The sequence below is a fragment of the Pongo abelii genome, chromosome 1, assembly GCF_028885655.2.
Source record: "Pongo abelii isolate AG06213 chromosome 1, NHGRI_mPonAbe1-v2.0_pri, whole genome shotgun sequence".
Taxonomy (NCBI): domain Eukaryota; kingdom Metazoa; phylum Chordata; class Mammalia; order Primates; family Hominidae; genus Pongo; species Pongo abelii.
In genome coordinates, this window is record NC_071985.2 from 67,843,518 (window position 1) to 67,866,707 (window position 23,190).

The window sequence follows — 23,190 nt, forward strand, 5'->3', positions numbered from 1 at the left end:
AATATAGAAGTTCAAATCAGGCTGGGTGTTGCGGGAAGTCAGGGACCCCAAACGGAGGGACTGGCTGGAGCTGCAGCAGAGGAACATAAATTATGAAGATTTCATTTTAATATGGACATCCGTTCCCAAATAACACTTTTGTAATTTCTTATGCCTGTCTTTAATCTCTTAATCCTGTTATCTTCGTAAGCTGAGGATGTACGTCACCTCAGGACCACTGTGATAATTGTGTTAACTGTACAAATTGATTGTAAAACGTGTGTTTGAACAATATGAAATTAGTGCACCTTGAAAAAGAACAGAATAACAGCGATTTTTAGGGAACAAGGGAAGACAACCATAAGGTCTGACTGCCTGCGGGGTCGGGCAAGAAAAGCCATATTTTTGTTCTTGCAGAGAGCCTATAAACGGACGTGCAAGTAGGAAAGATATCACTAAATTCTTTTCCTAGCAAAGAATATTAATATTAATACCCTGGGAAAGGAATGCATTTCTAGGGGGAGGACTATAAATGGCCGCTCTGGGAGTGCCTGTCTTATTCGGTTGAGATAAGGACTGAAATACGCCCTGGTCTCTTGCAGTACCCTGAGGCTTATTAGGGTGGGGAAAAACTCTGCCCTGGTAAATTTGTGGTCAGACCAGTTCTCTGCTCTCAAACCCTGTTTTCTGTTGTTTAAGATGTTTATCAAGATAATATGTGCATAGCTGAACATAAACCCTTATCAGTAGTTCTGTTTTGTCTTTTGTCCTGTTCCCTCAAAAGCATGTGATCTTTGTTCTGCTTTTTGCCCTTTTAAGCATGTGATCTTTGTACCTACTCCCTGTTTTACATCCCCTCCCCTTTTGAAACCCTTAATAAAATCTTGCTGGTCTGAGACTCAGGCAGGCATCACGGTCCTCCTGATATGTGATGTCACCCCCAGTGGCCCAGCTGTAAAATTCCTCTCTTTGTACTCTTTCTCTTTATTTCTCAGTCGGCCGACACTTATGGAAAATACAAAGAACCTACGTTGAAATATTGGGGGCAGGTTCCCCCAGTAGCTAGGTGTGGTGGCTCATGCCTATAATCCCAATACTTTAGGAGGTAGAGGTAGGAGGATCACTTGAGCCCAGGAGTTTCAGACCAGCCTGGGCATCATAGGGGAAACAATGTCTCAATAAAATATTTAAAAATTAGTCAGGTGTGGTGGCGCACACCTGTGGTCCCAGCTACTTGGGAGCATGAGGTAGGAGGATCACTTGAGCCTGAGAGGTCAAGACTGCAGTGAGCTGGGATCACACCAGTGCACTCTAGCCTGGGTGACAGAGCAAGACCTTGTCTCAAAAAAAGAGAAAAGAAAGAAAGAAAACATTCAGGTCAGGCACAGTGGATCACATCTGTAGTCCCAGCACATTGGGAGGCCAAGGCAGGCAGATCATTTGAGGTCAGGAGTTTGAGACCAGCCTGGCCAACATGGTGAAACCCTGTCTCTACCAAAAAATATAAAAATTAGCCAGGCATAGTGGCATCTCCTGGTCCCAGCTACTTGGGAGTCTGAGGTGGGAGGATTGCTTTAACCTGGGAGGTGGAGGTTGCAGTGAGCCGAAATCTTACCACTGCACTCCAACCAAAAAAAAAAAAGCCAGGTGCGGTGGCTCATGCCTGTAATCCCAGCACTTTGGGAGGCCAAGGCAGGTGGATCACCTGAGGTCAGGAGTTTGAGACCAGCCTGGCTAACATGGTGAAACCCCATCTCTACTAAAAATACAAAAATTAGCCAGGCATGGTGGTGCCCGCCTTTAAGCCCACTTCTGGAGGCTGAAGCAGGAGAATTGCTTGAACCTGGGAGGTGGAGGTTGCAGTGAACCAAGATCATGCCACTGCACCCCAGCATGGGCAACACAGTGAGACTCTGTCTCAAAAAACAAAACAAAACAACAAGACAAACAAAAAATTTCAAATCAATAAGCACTAAAAATTATTAATCTATTATTTAAAATTTTATTCCCTTTCCCTCAACCTCCAAATAACTTAGGCTTACATGGTTTTACAAGTAAATTCTATCTATCTATCTATCTGTTCTTCAAGGAATAGATAATCCTTTTCTAATATAGACTATCCTAGAAAATAAAATGAGAGAGGGCAACTTTTACATAAGACTGGATTAGGAAGATATAAGGGAAGAAAATTATGACTGCATCTCACGTGTAAATACAAATATAAAAATCCTGAATAAATGTTAGCAAATAAAATCCAATAGGGAAAAATAAATCCTCAAAACCAAATAACAATGAAACAAAAAAAAATGACTAAGGAAGGTTTATCCCAGGAATAAAAAGATGTTGCAATATAAAGAAATTCTACTGAAGTAATTAACCACATTAACTGATTAAAATAAAAGAAACAGCATAATCGTAACAGACATGATAGAAAAAGTATTCAATAAAACTCACTAGAAATTCATAATAAAAACTCGTGGAAACTATGAAATTAAAAGACACCTCTTTAGATTTTCTTGACCACAGAGGTTAAGACAGAGACCAAAGTACTAAGTACTCTTTTTGGGAGATGATTCCAGGAAGTAGGAATGAGGCTACAAGGAGGATGAAACAAGCAAGGAAGGCAAGCCAGTATAAGGGTGTGTGTTATCAAGATTGCTGCTCTAAGCAAGAAGGTCTCAATACCACTGAGACTTCTAGGAGTATACAAAGAATTGTCTATCAGAGAAAAGTAAGACTAGAGGCTGAGGCATCTATTCATAAGCTCCCATCCACCAATGATTGACAGATGCCCACAGGCAACATTAACACCCCCAGCCCAGGACTCCCAGGTTGTACCCACACTAGGACTGAGTGGGCTCCTGTGGTTTCTGAGAAGGCCTGCTATTGCAGAGAAGTCACTGGGCAAAAGAGAAAGACACATGGCGTATGCTTGAGGTGAGATGCTGTTAGCGTAAGCCACCAATGTCTGCTATAGCTGCAGCTATAATTAGAGGTGGACAGAGGGGATGTGATGCTGGGTACCAAAAATGTCTATCATAGCTAACTAACAAAAACCTACAACTGACGGGGTGTGGTGGCTCATGCCTGTAATCCCAGCATTTTGGGAAGCCAAGGCGGGCAGATCACTTGAGGTCAGGAATTTGAGACCAGCCTGGCCAACATGATGAAACGTCATCTCTACCAAAAATACAAAAATCAGCCGGGTATGGTGGCTCACACCTGCAGTCCCAGCTACTTGGAAGGCTGAGGTGGGAGAATCGCTTGAACCTGGGAGGCAGAAGTTGCAGTGAGCTAAGATCATGTCACTGCACTCCAGCCTGGGCAACAGAGTGAGACTCTGTCTCAAAACAAAACAAAATAAACAAAAAAACCTACAACCAACATCATAATGGTGAAATGCTTTAAAGTCAGAAACAAGAGAAAGAGCCTCCTGTTATGAAAATTACTGTTCAACATTGTATCTGAAGGCCTACCTGATGCTATAAGGACAGAGAAGTATAAAAATTTAAAAGGAAGAGACAAAACTGTATTTGTAGGTAAAATAACTGCCTAAAAAACAGTCTAAGAAAATTTACAGATAATTCATTAGAACTAAACACAAGATTACCCTATAAAAATTAATAGATTTCTGTACAAGCAATAATCAATTTTTAAAATGTAATTAAAGTAATATTCACATTAACAGTAAAATCTCTGTGATTGTTGGGAATAAAATCCAATAAAAGATTAACAGAACTCTTATGGACAAAATTATAAAATTATATTGAGGAATACAAAATAGAACCTTATAAAATACAAGATAGATCAACTTTATGCTCATAGATGGAGGGACTCAGCACTATAAAGATTAAATTATCTGGAACTTAAAGTCAACGCATTCCCAACAAAAACTCCAATGCATATGTTTTAAGGACCTTGAAGAAAATGGTTCTAAGATTCATGGAAGGGTTAAATCCCATAAATGGCCAAAATAATTCTGAGAGGGAAAAAATAAAAAAGAAACATGGAGGTACGGTAGCCTGACCAGTTAGTAAGACGTATGCCACAGCAAGTCATTTTAGACTCATTGAGTCAGTTTTATATTGACATAACATTAGACAAATATTTGCATAAAAACAGACTAGAAAATCCAGAAAGAGACCCAAGCATACATATAGGCTCTTGGTATATGATAGAGCGGGCATTACAAATCAGTGGAGAAAGATCAAGTTATTCAATAATGGTGTTGGAACAACAAGATATACATACAGAAAGAAATAAAATTAGATTTCCTCCTCATGCCATAAAAGATTAAATATCCAAGTGTAAATAACAAAATGTTAAAACTGTAAGAAGTAAACTTACATACCTTTATAGCATAGGAGATGATTTTCTTTAATAAGACATTAAAAGGAAGTATAAAGGAAAATAGGCTGGAATTAGACCACATTAAAAACTTAAAGTTCTGTAAAACAAAGGGTGACATGACTAAATATAAAAGACAAGTGACAGATTGGAAGAGCATTTATGACATATATACTTGTCAAAGGAGGACTATCCATAATCTATAAGTAACTCAGACAAATCAATAAGGAAAACATATCAAAAACATTGGCAAAGACTAGGAAAAAAATCTAGAAGAAACATGAATTACCAGTAAACATGGGAAAAGATGCTCAACCTCAGGAATAAACAAGGAAACCCAAAATAAAGTGCAACTCCATTTAACTTCCATTAGATTGGCAAACATTTCACAAATTTCACAACCTCCTTATGCAATTCACTGAGGACACAACATCTCTTGTATAATATTCCTGACAAAAATGCACAGCCCAATCAAATCACGTGTAAACCATTAAGCAAACCCAAATTTAGGAACAAGAAACAAAATAACTGTCCTGTACAATTCAAATACATCAATGTCATGAAAAATAAAGAAAATCTAAAAAACTGTTCCAGATTAAAGGAGATTAAAGAAACATGGCGGCTAAATACATTGTATGTTCTGGGTCAGAAAAAAAATTGCTAGAAATAACTTAATTGGGAAAACTGGTGAATTTTATAGTTCTACATCAATGTAAGTTTCTTGAATTTGATAATTTTATCATGGTTACATAAGAGAATACCTTTGTTCTTGGGAAATACATGTGTGAATATTTAGGACTGAAGGGTCATGATGTCTGCAATTTATTCTCAAATGGATTAAAAAATTATATAAGTAAAAAATAAATATGTATGAAGGGAAGAATGTAATAGAGGCAGGAGACAGCCAAGGGTCCCGGGCAAAAGCCCTCCTTCAAGCCTAAAACAACGTGAAGGCTCCAAAACCAGACTGCTGGTCCGGGATGGATGAAACCTGCCCTTTCCTGACTGATTCTCTCTGAATAATGCTCACCTGTGCACTGGGGAAAGGGGTGGAGCCAGGGGAAGTTCATTCCATTTGAAGGGGGAGGAGCCTGGCCTCTTCAGTTCCTGTGTGGTGGCCTGGGATTCAATCTGTAAGGTGGTGGCCTGCTAGCAGGACTGTCTCTCACTTTGCTGAGAGTTCCTCTTTCCTTTTTTTCTTTTCACTCAATAAACCCTGCCCTACTCACCCCACAATGTGTCTACGTGCCTGAATTTTCCTGGTTATGTGACAAGAACCCTATTTTTTCCTACAACATTTTTGGCGCCCAGAATGTGGGATCTGAGGAAGAGTAAGTAAAATGCAGACCCAAAACCTCTCACTTTCATTTCTGAGCCTTTTGGTCCTATGGCATTTTTCTTCGTTTTTCAAGACAGTAACAGCACCTATCTTTTCTTTTAAAATGTTGCTGGTGGTCCACACCCACCTCAATGGCGGCAGGCATGTGCAGGACGATTGGGTGAGCTGCAGCTCCCCACACCCCTTCTCTCCCAGGGGGGTGCACGGCTGTGTCTGCAGCATGTGTGTAAGGTGAAGTCACACAGAATGGGAATGAGCCACAGCCGCTGCCCAGGCCCCAAGGCAGCCCCAAAGCGCTGGCTGGCCAGACTCAGTCCAAACCCAGGGGAAAGGAACCATTTGCATAAGAATAAGAGGTTCTTTCCCCAGGCATCTTTCCAACCCTGCACTTTAAACTTCTTTCCTTTTCTCTACCCTGTCAGCAGTTAACTTTTAAGGAGTTGTTTTGTTTTGTTTTTGTTTTTTGCTTTTAGAAGATGTTTTACTAGGCCAGGAATGATAAGGATCACTGTTTATATTCTCTGCAAAGTTTTTTTTTTTTTTTGAGATAGAGTCTAGCTCTGACACTCAGGCTGGAGTGCAGTGGTGCTATCTCAGCTCACTGCAACCTCCGCCTCCCAGGTTCAAACTATGCTCCTGCCTCAGCCTCCCAAGTAGCTGGAATTACAGCCACGCACCACCACGCCTGGCTAATTTTTGTATTTTTAGTAGAGACAAGGTTTCATCATGCTGTCCAGGCTGTTCTCAAACTCCTGACCTCTGGTGATCTGCCAGCCTCAGCCTCCCAAAGTGCTGGGATTACAGGTGTAAACCATTGCGCCTGGCCACTCTGAAAAGTTTTAATTATGTAAAAGGATTTGTGAGGTTGGTCTTAAGATGTAGCCAATCTGGTGTGCTTTGCATGATTTTCTATATAGTCAGTAGCAAACTTTGCTGTAGGCCTCCAACTTTTTTCATGTGCCTGGGAGCATGACCTGTAACCACATGGCAATATTTTGTTTATCCTCTGCCACTTTACAATGGCAGCTGATTCAATCCTGGCTTAGGGAATGAGTACTTTCAGGTTGATAGCTGTGTGGCTTTTGCCATTTATTGATTGCCATTTACATTAAAGGTAACCTTTAAATGTTCTAAATTTTGTAAGAACTGCTTACCTCTTTGAAAATACCTCACACACTTGCAGTTAAATCATAACCTTAATTAAGACTTGCTGGTTTCACCTGTGAGGTTACTTTTAGTAAAGTTTGAAAGCCAGAAATATTGGCAGCTTGGCAAGGCTAAAGTAGGATAATAAGGGAGTTAAAAGGATTTTCTTAGAGCATGCTCAGCTTAATTAAAACTGGATATCCAAGTTATAGGTATATTTAAAAGGCCTTTATGTTTTTTCTTTTTTCTTGGATCTTGTTTTGCTGGAAAAATGTTTGTTTCTTTTTCTCAGCCAAATGAATTCTTTTTCTCCATTTTGTCTTGCCACTCTTAATGCACACATGAGAAGCTAATAATCCAATTAGGAGATTGGCAAAGGAAAACTCTTATGGCTGCTGGGTTTTCTTCTGCCTATCTGTGTAGTTACATATGTGTTGTGAGTGTGATGTCTATTAAAAAAAAGCTCTAATTAATTGACTTAAAGAAGGATAAGTGCTTGGATCAAAAAAATTTTTAAAGGTTAGATAAAAGCTGTGTGATACCCTTCAGTTCACATGATTTTAATCTTTGAAAAGTAAAAATAGCCTTAAAGATTATTGGTAAAGTGCAGATGTCATCAAAATGTAAATAGGTGGACTAGATTGTGCAGGTCAGATACTAGGTTTGCTAAATGTTTTGGGGTTATAAACTTCTTTCTTGGTTTTTGAGAACTGCTCAACTTCCTGTCTCACAATTGGTAAGGCCTGGGGACATACAGAACCAACTACACCCTTAATTATGCTGGAAGGAGTCAAACCTTGGCTTCACTTAGTACATAATTAATACAATTTACCAGGTTTTACATTAAAGTTAAAAATTGTTAGGAATTACCATTATAACATGTAATAGAAACTACTGGAAATAGATTTACATGCAACATATGTAAGAGCAGTAAAATGTGTTTTTAATAAAAGATTATAAGACGGTGTGGAAATGTAAATTCTTAGGGTTAAAGGATTGTTTTGAATTAGATAAGATAAAACTCAAAATTCAAACAAGCTGTGGAAAGACTAAAAATTCATCTTGCAAAAGAAATTCTGCGTGTGAACATATTAACTAAATTCAAAAGGTTATTATATGGTTTTTATGTAAATTGAGCATTGAAATAAAAGCACAACAAGATACTCTTAAGGCACTAATCTGCTCTTTAGCAAAATTTATAAATGGTTATAAAAGGTTTTTGCTTTTTCAAATTTTTGAATCATTTTGGCAAAATAAATAATTTATGGTAATCTGGAATTCTGTTTCATAACTTCAAGTGTTTTAAACCTCTCACATATTTAACTGGCTTCCCCAAATCAAACTTCAGTTTCAAAATTGTCTTTCCTGATGTCTGGCTTTGGATGCTACAGAGGGCCCCTGGAATACTCAAAAAGGAGGTAAACGGGATTAGTTGACATGTTTAGGTACATGGGTTTGCCAAAATGATGTTCAATCTTCTTTAGGTTATATTTTAGTGAATAATATTAATATATATTCCAGAATTGTATGGGATTTCTAAAATTCTAATGTCTAAAGTATATACTCTCAATCCTAATTAAGGTTGTTATATTAAGTTATTGTAAACCCCAGAGATAACCAACCTTCTTTGTCAACTGTGTTTCTGACTGTAACTACCCTGGACATTTTGTTATTCAGAAAAGTGTTGTCTTGCTTTGAGCTTTTTCAAAAGATGGTTTATAATAAGCTATAGGCCTCTGCCAGGTGCACTCAAATACAGGTTTCTGATAACTTTGGAGATTGTAACATTGAAATAAAGGAAAAACTATTTATGGCCTTTAATAATTGATAAAGGCATGAACAAAATTTGGAGCATGTTTGTTTCCTTCTGCCTGGTTCCTCTAGAATTTGGAAACTATCTGTGAGTATTCTTAACTTATGGCAATATAATTATTTCCATCAGGACTCATGAAGAGCTGAAATGCTCATGAATATCAAGCAAAACAAGACTAATTGAATGGACTGAACTAATAGAAAACTTCAGTAATCTTTTTTACTTTTGCTTGGAGTATTGTTAATCCTTGTTTTGTTTTTCAGAGTTATGGAAACTTATTTTGAACTATTTATGGCCTTTAATAATTGAGAAAGGTGTGAACAAAATTTGGAGCATGTTTGTTTCTCTCTGCCTGGTTCCTCTGGAATTTGGAAACTGTGAGTATTCTTAACTTATGGCAATATAGTTGTTTGCATCTAGTGCAATAAGAATCCATTTTCTTTTGCAACAGGATGCAATTAGAGAAACTGGTTGTTTTACCAAGGCTTTGACTGGAAGGGTATGCTTCCCTTTAAAGAGTCAAGCTCAACTTGCAGAGCTGATAAAACTAGGTCTCATACCCTTGTCTACACAGTCTCCATACATGGTTCCTAACCTGCTGTGAGTAAAGAATGTCACTTTCCAACAGGCCCAGGAACCACATGCTCTTGGGACCTCAAGAAGAGCAGAGTTTACCCAACTCACAGGTATTTGAGGATACAAACCCATGGCTGGGCTCAGCTTTAAAAGGTCTTACTGGAGATTCCTTGTGGAACAGTTCCACCAAAGCCAATCTAAAAGGCCTATGTAGAAATAACTATTCTTGTTGCACTTTATGCAAATAATCAGGCCAAGTATAAGACTAACATCTATTTCATAAATAATGCAGTCCTATCATGATTTGTTTTTAACAGAAATTAGGACTAAAGAAAGAGAAATTATATTTTAAAACTTACACATTTATCATTAAATTCTAGACTCATTAGTTGCTTTTAAATTTTTGCCTACATTTTAGACTAACTCTGCTTATTCCTGTAAACCGACCAGTGATCTCCAGCTGCAGCTCAGAGGGAACAAGAGGGATGGGTGATATAAAAATCTGGATCAATATTCTAGTTCTGAGCAATTAGCCTGCAATTCCTGCCAGGTGATGGGAATATATAGGGTGCCCATAACCCAGAGGTTTCCTTTTTGGGAAAGTAAGACCAAGAGAGCTAACCAAAGCCAAGCCCCATGAATTCCAAACCTTAGCAAGCATATCTGTAGTCACCAATTATCTGGATGTCCTTTTCTCTCCCTTGTTGGAGGAGGACTCAATCCCATATCTTCATCATAGCATTCGGCTTATGATAAGGAATCCATGCAATGCCCCAGAGACACACTCAATTCCAAGCTCGGGCAAAAGCCCTAGGAAAGAAAACGGGATCTGAGGGATCCAGAGGCAGACAATAGCAGAAATTAAAAGGCACAGCACAGGTGAACATGACTAATTCCTACTGATTAAACCAAGCTTCCGGTTTCATGGATAAAAGTCATGCTAGTATCCATGGTATAAGTGAGGTCTAAGGAATTCAAAGGCTACTGACAGCAGGGTAGATAGGGCATATGTAGGTAAGAGCAGATACTCCCACACCATCCTGGTCCCCCTGATAACATGGGTGAAAGCTGCTTTGACACCCATGGGTGGCACCCTGTCATGGTCACCGGACTTGGGGATACAAGGATGGAAGAGACAAAGAGAAATGCCCCACTTTCTCTCCCTCATGTACCCTGAGTATTTTCCAGGGAAAGAAAGGAAGCAGGGACACCAGCTCCTCTCTTTCTAGATGAGTAGCCATTTATCTTCAGTCTGTATCTCTTTCAAATGCATCCTGAACCCCTGGGACTCCTCTGAAAAAAATGCCTTCTTTTTTCCTTTTTCCTCCTCTGTCCTCTCTTCACTGAAAAGTAATTGTGTCTTCGTACTACAGGAAACTCCCCTTGGATGCATCCTCCAAACTGCAAAAAGTTAATTTCCCAAACCTTAAACTCATTGGCATAGGATTGGGCTTGGGGAAAGGGAACCCAGAAGCCTGACATACTGGCACAAGGGTAAAAGTTTTTTTCCAGTTGGGCTTTTGGCCTCCTTCTCCCAGTGCAAACTGGTAAAAGGCCTTAGGAGTTTTGAGCTGTCCTTACCTCACCTTGTTTCGTTTTAATACATATTTTCTAACAACCCGATTTGTTTCTTCTCGCCTCAGGCCATCAAACTCTAAAAGGTCATGCATCCAGAGCCTCAGATGATGGCCCCTTTTGCCAGAAACCATTATATAGGCCTCTGAGAGAGATCTGACTGCCGTATTCCTGAAACAGCACCCCCTGTCAGCAGGAGGCAGTTGAGATCATCTTACTGTCCTTATCCTTACCCTAACAGCAGTTAGATGTACTTCTTTAGAAGGGGGAATGATAGAGACAGGAGACAGCCAAGGGTCCCTGGTGAAAGCCCACCTTCAAGCCTACAACAGCCTGAAGGCTGAAAAACTGGACTGCTAGTCCTGGAAAAAGCCCGCCCTTTCCTGACTGATTCTCTCTGAATAATGGCCACCTGTGCTCTGGGGAAAGGGAGTGGAGACAGAGGAAATCCGTGCATGGGGAGGAGCCTGGCCTCTTCATTTCCTGTGTGGTGGCCTGGGATTCAATCTGTAAGGTGGGGGGCCTGCTAGCAGGACTCTCTCTCACTTTGCTGAGAGTTCCTCTTGCCTTTTTTCCTTTTCACCCAATAAACACCGCCCTATTCACCCTACAATGTGCCTGCATGCCTAAATTTTCCTGGTTGTGTGACAGAAGCCTAGCTTTTTCTACAACAGAGGGAAGGGAGGAAAGAAGAGAGGGAGATAGACAAAGAGAAAAAAAGGTAAGTGCAGCAAACTGTTATTAATTGGTGAATCTAGGTGGAGGTTATACAGGATGTCATTGTATTATTCGAACAACTTTTCTGCTAGTTTGAAATTTTTTCAATATAAAATGTTAAAAATACATATTTACATCAAGTGTTGGTAAGGATGTGGAGAAATGGAAATTTTCATACTCTGATAAAAGGAATGCAAATTATTGGTACAGTTCTTGGAGAGTAATATAATGATGTTTAATATTACATTGATATAATATTATTAATACAGTATGATGATGATGATATGATAGTAATATCAGTAGTGATCAATATATCTATACCTTATACCCTTAGCAATTCAAATGGGATATGGGAAGAAAATAGTAGAACTTTGTATTTATCTCTTAAGAAAAAATTTATATTTTATAATGGGTATTACATGTTAATACAATAGGACATTTATATAATTTATAAATAGAGACATATTGAGGATAAGCAGTTAAGCTTTTTTATTGATGAGGCAACACAATCAGTAAAGCAGACCACTCACCTTAAGAAATTTAAGTATACATGAGGAGATTATAAATATATGTAAGAATATTAATTGCAGCATAATTTGTAATGGCAAAACTTTGGAAACATTTTAAATATTCATCAGTAAAAGAATACATAAATCAATTGTGTTTTATTAATATAATGGGATGTTAAATAGCAGTTAAGATGAATGAAGCAAAGCTGTAAGTACAGGTTTAGAAAATGTTGAGTGAAAAAACCAAGTCACAGAACCATAAGTCTATTCATGTAAATTGTCTTACTCATTTGGCTGTTCCAACAAAGTACCATAAACTGGGTGGTTTATAAACAACAGAAATTTATTTCTCACAATTCTAAAGGCTTGGAAGTCTAAGATCAGGGCACCAGCAGAGTCAGGGTCTGGTGGAGGTCCTCTTCCAGGTTGCAGACTGCTGCTGACTTCTAATTGGACCATGACATGGCAGAAGGAGAGCTAGCAGTTCTTGGACCTCTTCTTATAAAAGGTACTAATTTCAATCACGAGGCTCCACCCTTATGACGTGATCACCTCCCACAGGCCCCAATTATCCCACTGGGATTAGGATTTCAACATATGCATTTTAGGGTGGACACATTCAGTCCATTGCATAAATTTGGGCACAGAGAAAGACATGAATAGAAGGACAACAACGTGGAGAGACATAGGGAGAAGATGGCCATTAACAAAGCCAAGAGGGAGAGGCCTGGAACAGACTCCCCCTCACAGCCCTTAAAAGGAACCAACTTTTAAGACACCTTGATATCAGACTTCTAGCCTCCAGAACTGAGAGGTGAAATTTTTATTAAGTCATCCAGCTTATAGTACTTTATTATTATAGCCCTAGCAAACTAATACAACATTTATAACTTGGCAATTTTGTTATTTTTTTTAAAAGTATGTTTTCAACCAGAGGGAAAAAACCCTTCTTCCCTCAAGAATGTAAAATGAGGAACTAGAAGGGGTGAAGCTGATCTGCTATTTAATAGAATATCCTTATATATTTTAATAGTAAAGTTAAAATTTTTATCTGTTATCAAAGAGGTTTTTGTTTAATAAACCTGGTGGGTCAGTCTCATGGAGCAAGGGAAAACAATTCCCGTGTGCTCAGAAGATCATTTTGTAATTTCCTAATTAGGGATAAGAAAGACAATTCCCAAGTTTCCTTCAGAGAAGACTGGGGCAATAAACATAATTAACTCTAAGAGGTTTAATAATAAATCACCAAATCTCATGAGTATAATAAATACAACTAGGGAATTATTTTAATATAGTCTCAATATAATAATCACAAATTCAACTTCAGAACAGTGTGAATTACAAATATAATGTGGATATTTTCTTGGCATAGATCAGGCCATGCTATTTTTAAGGTCATTTGTTATTGGAAGCAGAAGGGGCATGATAATATATAACCTTAGTCCTGCTGACAGAATTTCAGCAAGAATAACAATGTCCTCCTGCAAACTCTTGATGATACCTTGCTAGAGAAAAAATATGAAGCTGAATAAAGCACAGAATATGAATATGGCCCATGAGAAAACTTCTTTAAGATCACCTGTAGCATTCTGCAATCACATACACAGGTTTTCTTGTTAGCAACATGCTGGTCTCTTTAATTCCCAATAGCATCTTGCTGTGATATTGTGAGCCTTTAGCATTTTGAAGCTCTTGTCCTCACATGTTCAGAACAGTGCCCGGGATATGCCTTTGACAGGTGTCAACTGATGAATAAGGTGAGACAAACAGTTTGATATGAATCCATATTTATTGGATCTCATAAACCCAAAGCAAGCTTACTGACAGTAAGTACAGCAGATGGGGTCAGGGTGCGGGCAGGAGGGTTGCTTTGTTGCCCAGGCTGGAGTGCAGTGGTGCGATCATAGCTCACTGCAGCCTCAAACTCCTGGGCTCAAGCAATCCTCCCTAGTAAGTCTATCGAGTTGCTGGGATTACAGGCATCAGCCACCATGCCCAACCAATCAGGTGATTCCTCTCCTCTGCTTCTGTGTTGGGCCTATAAAATACATTGCTCACACTGTGCAGCACTCTGAACTTTTGGTTCTCAGTGATGCATGATTCCTGAGTCATTCTTTGCTCAAATAAACGTAAATTTAATTCGTCTACAGTTTTTCTTTTAACACATGTAAAGTATTATTACAGAAAAAAGTGTAACTATTAAAACAGTGTTTTAAAGGACCAAAAGCACAGAAGTCAATTAATTTAGGCAACAACAATAAAATACTTTAGACAACTTTTTTTTTTTTTTTTTTTTTGAGACGGAGTTTCACTCTGTCACCTAGACTGGAGTGCAGTGGTGCAATCTCGGCTCACTGCAACCTCTGCCTCCAGGATTCAAGCAATTCTCCAGCCTCAGCTTCCTGAGTAGCTGGGACTACCGGCATGCGCCACCGCTTCCAGCTAATTTTTGTATTTTAGTAAAGACAGGGTTTCACCATTTTGGCCAGGCTGGTCTCAAACTCCTGACTTCAGGTGATTTGCCTGCCTCAGCTGTTCAAAGTGTTGGGATTACAGGAACGAGCCACAGTGCCTGGCTGACAACTTTTTTTTTTTTTTTTTTTTTTTTTTGAGACAGAGTCTTGCTCTGTTCCCCAGACTGGAGTACAGTGGTGTGATCTTGGCTCACTGCAACCTCCGCCTCCTGGGTTCAAGTGATTCTCCTGCCTCAGCCTCTTGAGTAGCTGGTACTACAAACGCACGCCACCACACCCGGCTAATTTTTGTATTTTTAGTAGAGACGGGGTTTCACCATGTTGGCCAGGATGGTCTTGGTCTCCTGACCTCGTGATCCACCCACCTCGGCCTCCTAAAGTGCTGGGATTACAAGCGTGAGCCATAGCGCCTCACCGACAACTTTTAAGAATAATCACACTGATGAGAATGTCCAGATATTTACTATAATAAATAACTTTTAAATAATGTTTACACTAGAGATTAAGAAAGAAATGGAGACTAAATAGGAGAGGGAAATGTTAGTCCTTTACACTTTAAATACTAAGAATATCAAACTAATATTATCTTTTCCTCACAAAGTAGCATTTATTAACTTTAGTACATGTTTTCTCAATATTTTTCCAAAAGAAATAATGGTTTCAATGACCCATCCTCAACTATCCCCCACCCCTTTCCATCAACCTCCTTGAGCTCATCATATCTTCTTGTTTCCCAACAAGAGTCTTCATCAAGATTTACTCTCCAAGATTTAGTTCCATCCACTCACCTACCCAACCTTAAAACATCTATTTATACATTTGTCCGTCCCTTTTCTCCCACGTATATGTCCATCCTTGTAGCTATTCCCTCGCCCACCTGTCTGTCCATCATCAATACGTCCATGCTACATTTACAGAATATTGAGATAAAGGCATTGACCTAACAACCTGATACAGGAATAAGTAAACAGAGAATTATATCACAGTATAAAAAGTGCCACCAAGGAGAAGCATCCCAGAACTCGATGGTAGTACAGTGGAAAGACCTGTACTTGGAGGAAAGACACTGGAACTTTCTAGGAAAGTTGATACATTGGCTGAATTTCAAAGGTAAAATAAGCATTAGGAAGGTAAAGGAGTATTATGTACAAAGACAAAGAGATATATGAAAGCAATATGAGTCTGGAGAAACTGTAATTTGACCTGACTAGAAGGTAAGTTGAATAATGAGAGATGACTGAAGAGACGGACAAAGTGGAGATGGCAGATAGCCTTTCCTTCAGTTATGGTTTCAAACCCTATGAAGAAAGCGGTTGAGTTTCTATCCAGCTGCATATTTTTTATTATTTAGTTAGGTGTGCTTTTTTCAAAGATAAACACTCTATTCCTTTTGCTTCTTCCAGTTTTCAACTGAAGATGTGGAGACTTCTCCTCACAGATGTGTTTTGAAAACTTAAAAGCATTTTAAACAGCAACCTAAGTAAATTAATTATTCAAGACAAGACACAGACCTCTTTAATTGCTTCAAAAAGGTAAAATACTGGGTAACTTGTCAGGTATTTGTCCAAATCTTCTTTTCCCACAACTTCTGCTCCAAAGATTATACATTTAGTAATAATAGAAAAATCTATTAACAATATTTAGATTAATACTAAAACTTAGTAATAATTTAGAAATCTCTAGTTTGAACTATTCATGAGGAAATTACAAACTACTACACATCTCTAACGGGTAGCATTCACATGCCAGCTGTGGTCTATTATTTGGTGACATGCGGGGACTGCTTCTAAGTTGTTTGAGGGGCTTCTATTATCTGAATATATCAAGAACAAGATGATGTGACCTGCAGCCCATTGGGGGTCAAGCGGAAAGGTGGTAGAGGTGAGGAATAAGAGAAGTAAAATGTAAGTGCAAAGGCTTTATTCTCTCTGCTTATGGATCTTTCCTCATATTCCCGAACGGAGTCCACCAATTCTGCTTCCCAGTAAACAGCCTATGGGGTACCTTCCTGTAAATACCTGGAGCATCCCAGGTTGGGGGGCGGGGAATTAACAAACACCCTAAAGCCTTTGAGGTAGAAGCAACGCAGGCCCCCTTATAATGTAGGCCAACCGTCCGGCCCCAGGCTCCGCGGATCCCGCCCGGAGTGGTCTCCTGGATCCTCTCTCCTCGGGCGGGCGTCCGGTTCCCGCGCGCCCCAAAGTGCTGCCTGCCGGCGGCCGAGACCACAACGGGGCGGCGCCTGACCCACCCAGCGGGCGGAAGGCGCTGCCTGCTCCGCTCTCCAGGCGCCGCCCCGACTCCCGAATGTAGGGTGCCCTCCGCCCGCCCCGCCCCCCGCACCCGCAGGCCACCCGGCTTCCTGCCGGATGGCGGCGGCCGGGTCCTGGAGGTCCGCAAGGCGGGCACTCAGCGATCTTCGCTGATCTGCCGCGGCGGTAAATCCTGCTCCGCCCACTCGCGGTAAGCAAAGGTCCGGCCCCCAAGGCCCCGCCCCCTGTCCTGACAGATAAGCCTCCTGGCCAACCAGGCTTCTCATCTTCCTCTTAAGTTTTGCTCCGTGTTCCCGCCCCAGCTTTGAGCCCCACCCCCAGCAGACAAGCTCCGCCTCCAGCCCGCCTCAGAGGAAAGTGAGCTCCGGGATAGGAAGCTGCGGGTCTGCGCAGCCTGAGTGCACTCAGTACCTGTAATGCCTGTGGTGCCGGCCGGGAGGGTCGGCCCCAGGAGAAGGCAGACTAGCCCCTGCCCTGTCCAACTTCGGTCCAGCCAAAGAGAAGTAAACGAGGGAGTGGGCGTTAGGTAAGGAAAGCACCCTGACCGGACGGGTTAGGTGAGAAGGTTTCTTGGAGGAACTGAGACCGGAAGATGGAAGGAATTCGCTAGGCCGGAAGCGGGAGGGTGCCCAGGGGAGGGGACAGAGTTCCAGTAAGAGAAAATAGCAGGCCTCAGTGAGAGGATCACCATAGGTTCCAGAAACTAAAACAATTTTTGATCAATATGGCTGAAGCATCGAGTAGTCCAGCAAGAAATAAAGCTGGACAGAGAATGGAAATCAGATTCTAGAAGACTCTAGAGGTTCACACTTTAGGCTTTTAAAGTGGGAACGTGGCATGATCAGATCTACATTTCATAAAGGTCACTCTGCAGAGTGCATTGGGAGAAGATCAGACTAGAGACAGAAAAATCAGAAGACTGGCATTGATGTGGACTAGGATGGGGGCAGTGAGGATGAAGAGAGAGGGGTGGATTTGAAAGATGTTTTGCACATAGAATTAACAAATTTTGGATGAGGTGGCAGGGTAGGTGAGAATTCAAGAGAATGAAGAGTAAAGATGACTTATTTCTGCATCAGCAAGGTCAGTGGTGACCATACAAGTTATCGCTCTCTCCCCTCCATATTTTAGCACTTTAGCTGTTACCTTACTGCCTTGAGTGATTCTCTTTTGCGTAGAGAATTTATTGCTGTTCCAGATTAGAGGTTCCTTGAAGAAATGGACATCTTCAGGTTTTCCTTTGCTTAGATTGTACCGCAAATTACCCATTTGATCATTTGCTGAATGATCCAATGAATCAATGGCCCCAAGGGTTTGATCCTCAAAACTAAAAAAAAAGCTGTCAGAAAGGCCAGTCCTCAAGATGTAGATTTACAGTCATGTGCCCCATAATGACATTTTGATCATCGATGGACTACATATATGACATTGGTCCCATAAGATTATAATGGAGCTGAAAAATTCTTATCACCTAGTGACAAAGCCTTGTAACATTGTACCGCAATGTATTACTCACATGTTTGTTGTGATGCTGGTGTAAACAAACCTACCATGCTGCCAGTCATATGAAAAGATAGCACACATGATTATGTGCAATACATAATACTTCATAATGATAATAAACGACTGTTACTGCTTCATATATTTACTGTATTATACTTTTTATCGTTATTTTAGAGTGCATTCCTTCTACTTATAAAAAAAGTTAACTGTCAGCCTCAGGCAGGCCTTTCAGGAGGTATTCCATAAGACAGTGTTGTCATCATAGGAGATGACAGCTCCGGGTGTGTTATTGCCCCTGAAGACCTTCCAATGGGACAAGATGTGGAGGTGGAAGTCAGTGACATTGATGATCCTGACTCTGTGTAAGCCTAGGCTAATGTGTGTGTTTGTGTCTGTTTTTAACAAGAAAGTTTAAAAATTAAAAAGTTAAGATATAAAAAGCTAATAGAATAAGGATATAAAGAAAGAAAAGTTTTGTGTCTCTGTACAATATATTTACGTTTTAAACTTATTACAAAAGAGTCATTTTTTTCAAGTTTATAAAGTAAAAACATTATGGTAAGCTAAGGTTAGTTACTGAGGAAAGAAAAATATTTTTTCATAAATGTAGTGAAACAAGTATACAGTGTTTATGAAGTCTATAGTAGTGTACAGTAATTTTTCTAACAAAAGAAATATATACTATTCACAGAATATTAAAAAGACTAGAAGATAAGGAATCACTTTTCTGATATGAGTCAATATTTGATACTACATCATGTTATCACAGTAAAATAGAATCAAAGATTGACTCACCCCAGCATTATCAAAAGACCATGGAGGCCGGGCGTGGTGGCTCACGCCTGTAATCCCAGCACTTTGGGAGGCTGAGGCGGGTGGATCATGAGGTAAGGAGTTTGAGACCAGTCTGGCCAACATAGTGAAACCCCATCTCTACTAAAAATACAAAAAATTAGCCGGATGTGGTGGTGTGTGCCTGTAATCCCAGCTACTCAGGAGGCTGAGGCAGGAGAATCGCTTGAACCCGGGAGGCGGAGGTTGCAGTGAGCTGAGATCGCGTCATTTCACTCCAGCCCAGGCGACAGTCTGAGACTCTGTCTCAAAAAAAAAAAAAAAAAAAAGACCATGGATCTGGGGGCCAAGCAGCCCTGGGTTTGAATATTGGCTCTATCCCAAACTAGCTGGGCAATTCTGGACAAGTGAGGAATTCGTTAAGACTCAGTGTTAGTTTCCTAGGGCTGACGTAACAAAGCACCAAAAACTGGGTGGCTTAAAACAACAGAAATGTATTGTATCACAGTTCTGGAGGCCGGAAGTCCAAAATCGTTGTCAGTAGGGTCATGCTCTCTTGAAGGCTCTATAGGAGGATCTGTTCCATCTCCTAACTTCTAGAGGCCCCGGTGTTCCTTGGCTTGCTGATACATCACTCCAATGCTCTGTCTTCACAGGGTGTTCTGGGTCTCACCATCTTCTTATGAGGGCACCAGTCACATTGCATTTGGAACCCACCCTATTCTAGTATGAACTCAAATCATTGTATCTACAATGTCCCTATTTCCAAATAAGTCCACATTCTCAGGTACTGAGGGTTAGGACTTTCACATGTCACTTTTCAGGTGACAAAATTCAATCCATAACACTCAGTATCTTCATCACATAGTTGAGAATAAAGGTACCTTCCTTGGAGAGCCATTATGAGAACCGTGTATGAACTTATTTTTAAAAATTCCTAGCACAATATCTGACACATGATAAGTAAGAAAAGTGAAATGTAATAAAAACCAGTCCATTGGAATGATACATTCTTTTTTTTTTTTTTTTTTTGAGACGGAGTCTTGCTCTGTTGCCCAGGCTGGAGTGCAGTGGCATGATCTAGGCTCACTGCAAGCTCCGCCTCCCAGGTTCATGCCATTCTCCTGCCTCAGCCTCCTGGGTAGCTGGGACTACAGGCACCCGTACCATGCCCGGCTAATTTTTTGTATTTTTAGTAGAGACGGGGTTTCACTGTGTTAGCCAAGATGGTCTCGATCTCCTGACCTCGTGATCCGCCTGCCTCAGCCTCCCAAAGTGCTGGATACATTACTTTTAATGGTGAAAAGCACAATTACTTTTGCACCAATCTTATAGTTATCAATACTATCTTTAAACAGTGTTTCTAAAATTTTCTACTATTATCCTTTACAGTCACAAGCAATGAGTTCTGCTTTTCACCCTCTTCTTGCCTCACCCTATTTGTGTTTCTATTTTCATATTTTAAAGTAAACTATCTTTATATGTGGGATATGCCCTTTAAAAACTCTAGCACACACCTTAATGAAGAGCTCCCAAATATAATCAACAAATGTCTCAGGTGATATGTCCTGGAAGTGAGGGAAGGGAAGGTGAGAAAAAGTAGTGTTTTGCACTGTTTATAATATATTATTTCTAATTCTCATTCCAACCCCATGAGACAAGCTTATTAACCTTGCTTTTAGAAGAAGAAACTCAGGCTGAGAGAAGGTTAAGTAACTTGCTTAAGATCAGAGTTAGCATGTGGTAGGGACAACATTCCCCCCAGGTTTGCCTAGCTCCAAAGAGCACATGTATTATTCTCCCCTCCTTCCATCACCTGTGGTATTATTTCCAAACTCACATTATCTTTTCCTATTTCCTTTCCAAGTAGTCACTTGGAGCTGTCATTTTCCATATTCATATATTTCATTAAATCCTTGCTTCTCTTTCCCCAAATTGGCCAGAAGTAAAATTGTGAAGTATGTAGAAATCTTCTTTTGATCATTTGGTAAACTTTAACAAGGCCTTGTGGAATACTTTGGAGACTGACAATCATACCCAGCCTTTTCTCTTTTTCTGCATTCTCAGAGACCAAGATCCTTCTGTGTAAGACTCACCCCTCCTTTGTGCTCTTAATCTCATCCCTTTTAGTCTCTTTGGGGATCTTTATCTCAGAACTGTATCTTTCATCATTCCGACTTCCTCTGCACTTACTAATATTCTCTATTTTTTTAAAAATCCCTTTATAGCATCCACCCCCCGAGTCATCACCCAATGGCTTATTTTCCTTCTTTTTCTTTTGAGCCCTGGAGAGAAAAGTATAGTATACAGTTGTCAACTCCATTTCTTCTTCAACTAATCCACTGTAGTCAGATTTTGATCCCACCTTCCACTGAAACTGCTCTAAGATTACACGAAAGCCTTTTAAATACCAAAGCCAATGAATGCTTTGAAATCATCATCTTACTCCATTTCTCTGCTGTAGCGGACAGTTTTTGTTACCTCATTCTGTTTAAAAGTCTTCTTTTTCTTGGCTTCTGGAAGATTGCATCTGTCTGTGCTCCTCTTAGTTTTCTTGGGTTTTTTCTTCCTCTACATTCTAATATGGCTCACAGCTTGTCTCTCATTGCATGCCATCCCGAGAATTCTTCCACTCTGATAGCTTCAACCAGTACCTTTATACATAGCTACACACCAGAGATGTATAGCTGATTCTGTCCTCACCTGACCTCCTCTTTAATATTTCCAAAGGACTTTCTCTTAAGATGAATATTGAAGAAAAAGTGAAAATTTGCTGTGAACCTCTCAAAGTAGAGAGAGAGGGCATTCTAATCAGGCAGTTTCGACATCATGTGCAGAGGTACAGAAGTATGAAAGACCAGTAAAAATTGAGAGGTCTGTGGTAAGTTTAGTATTGCTGCAGGGTGAAGTGGAATAGGTGTGGTCAGGATGTGTGGAGAGATGAGAGGTGAGGCTAAGCAGATAGGCAGGGGTCAAGTAATATGAAGGGTCTTATTAGCCATACTAGATGGTTTCAAATTTTGCCCTGTGTATGCTAAGCCATTGTGGGATTCTGAGAAGAGTAGTGTAATTGGCGCTAAGTTTTAGAAAGCTTATTGTTAGGAAAGCAAAAGAAGTCTAAGACTAGAAGCAGGAGGCCAAGGAAGAAACTGTGGTAATAATCCAAGTGAGAGATGGTGATGAGGTGAACTAGGACAATGGACATGGTTTGGAGAGTAGAGACAATGGGTGTTTCTAAAGTGGAATCAGGAGAATTTGTTGACAAACCAAACAAAAGGGAGGAAGAAAGGTGGACTCTAGGATGATGAGGTTTCTGGTTTGTGTAATGGGGTAGATGAAAAACAATTTAGCACAATGGATTATAGGAAGTGAAGTGTATTTATTGGAAAAAATTCATGTATTGATTCATTAATCAGACAGACATTTAAGCATTTTCTACATGCTAGACACTATGCTAAGCCCCAGAATAATTTCTAATTTGGACATAACTTTGAGAATGCCTTCAAACATCGAGATGGAGATATTTAGCAAACAGGTAGAGATAGGCTTCTAAAGCTCAGCAGACATGTCTCCATTTTGTTGTTATTATTAACAACATTGTCACATTTGTTCTTGTGGGTAAATTTTTGTCCAGATGCTTAATTATCTACACTGTGCAGAAGCTATTAGAGAAATGAGAATGGCTGAAATTTATAATCCCATGCCATGTCATTTATATTACTTTGTTTAATAATGTCCTTATCAACTTTTGTTCTTCTATGATTGACATAACTTTCCAAAAGGAACAAATGTGCAACTGCATGACTGAGCAGTGTGATATAACTGATTTCTGAAAAATTTGATATAGAATCAAAGGGTTAAATATCCTCTTCATAAGTATTTTTATTACTCTCAGAGAAATTTACTACCTTCTTCAGTTTAACATTTCAGTGTTCTTGGACTTAACGTTTTAGATATGATTACCACTTATATATTGTGATAGCATTATGAATAAGCATTATCCTTTTTGGAAAAGGGGAAAAATTTGGGAAGTCATAAATATGTGTACCTTTTAACTCAGTAATTCAACTTTTTGAAAATTCAACTACTCTAAAATCATCTAAGCAATAGAAAAAGCTGTATGCATGATGATGTTTATCACAGCTTT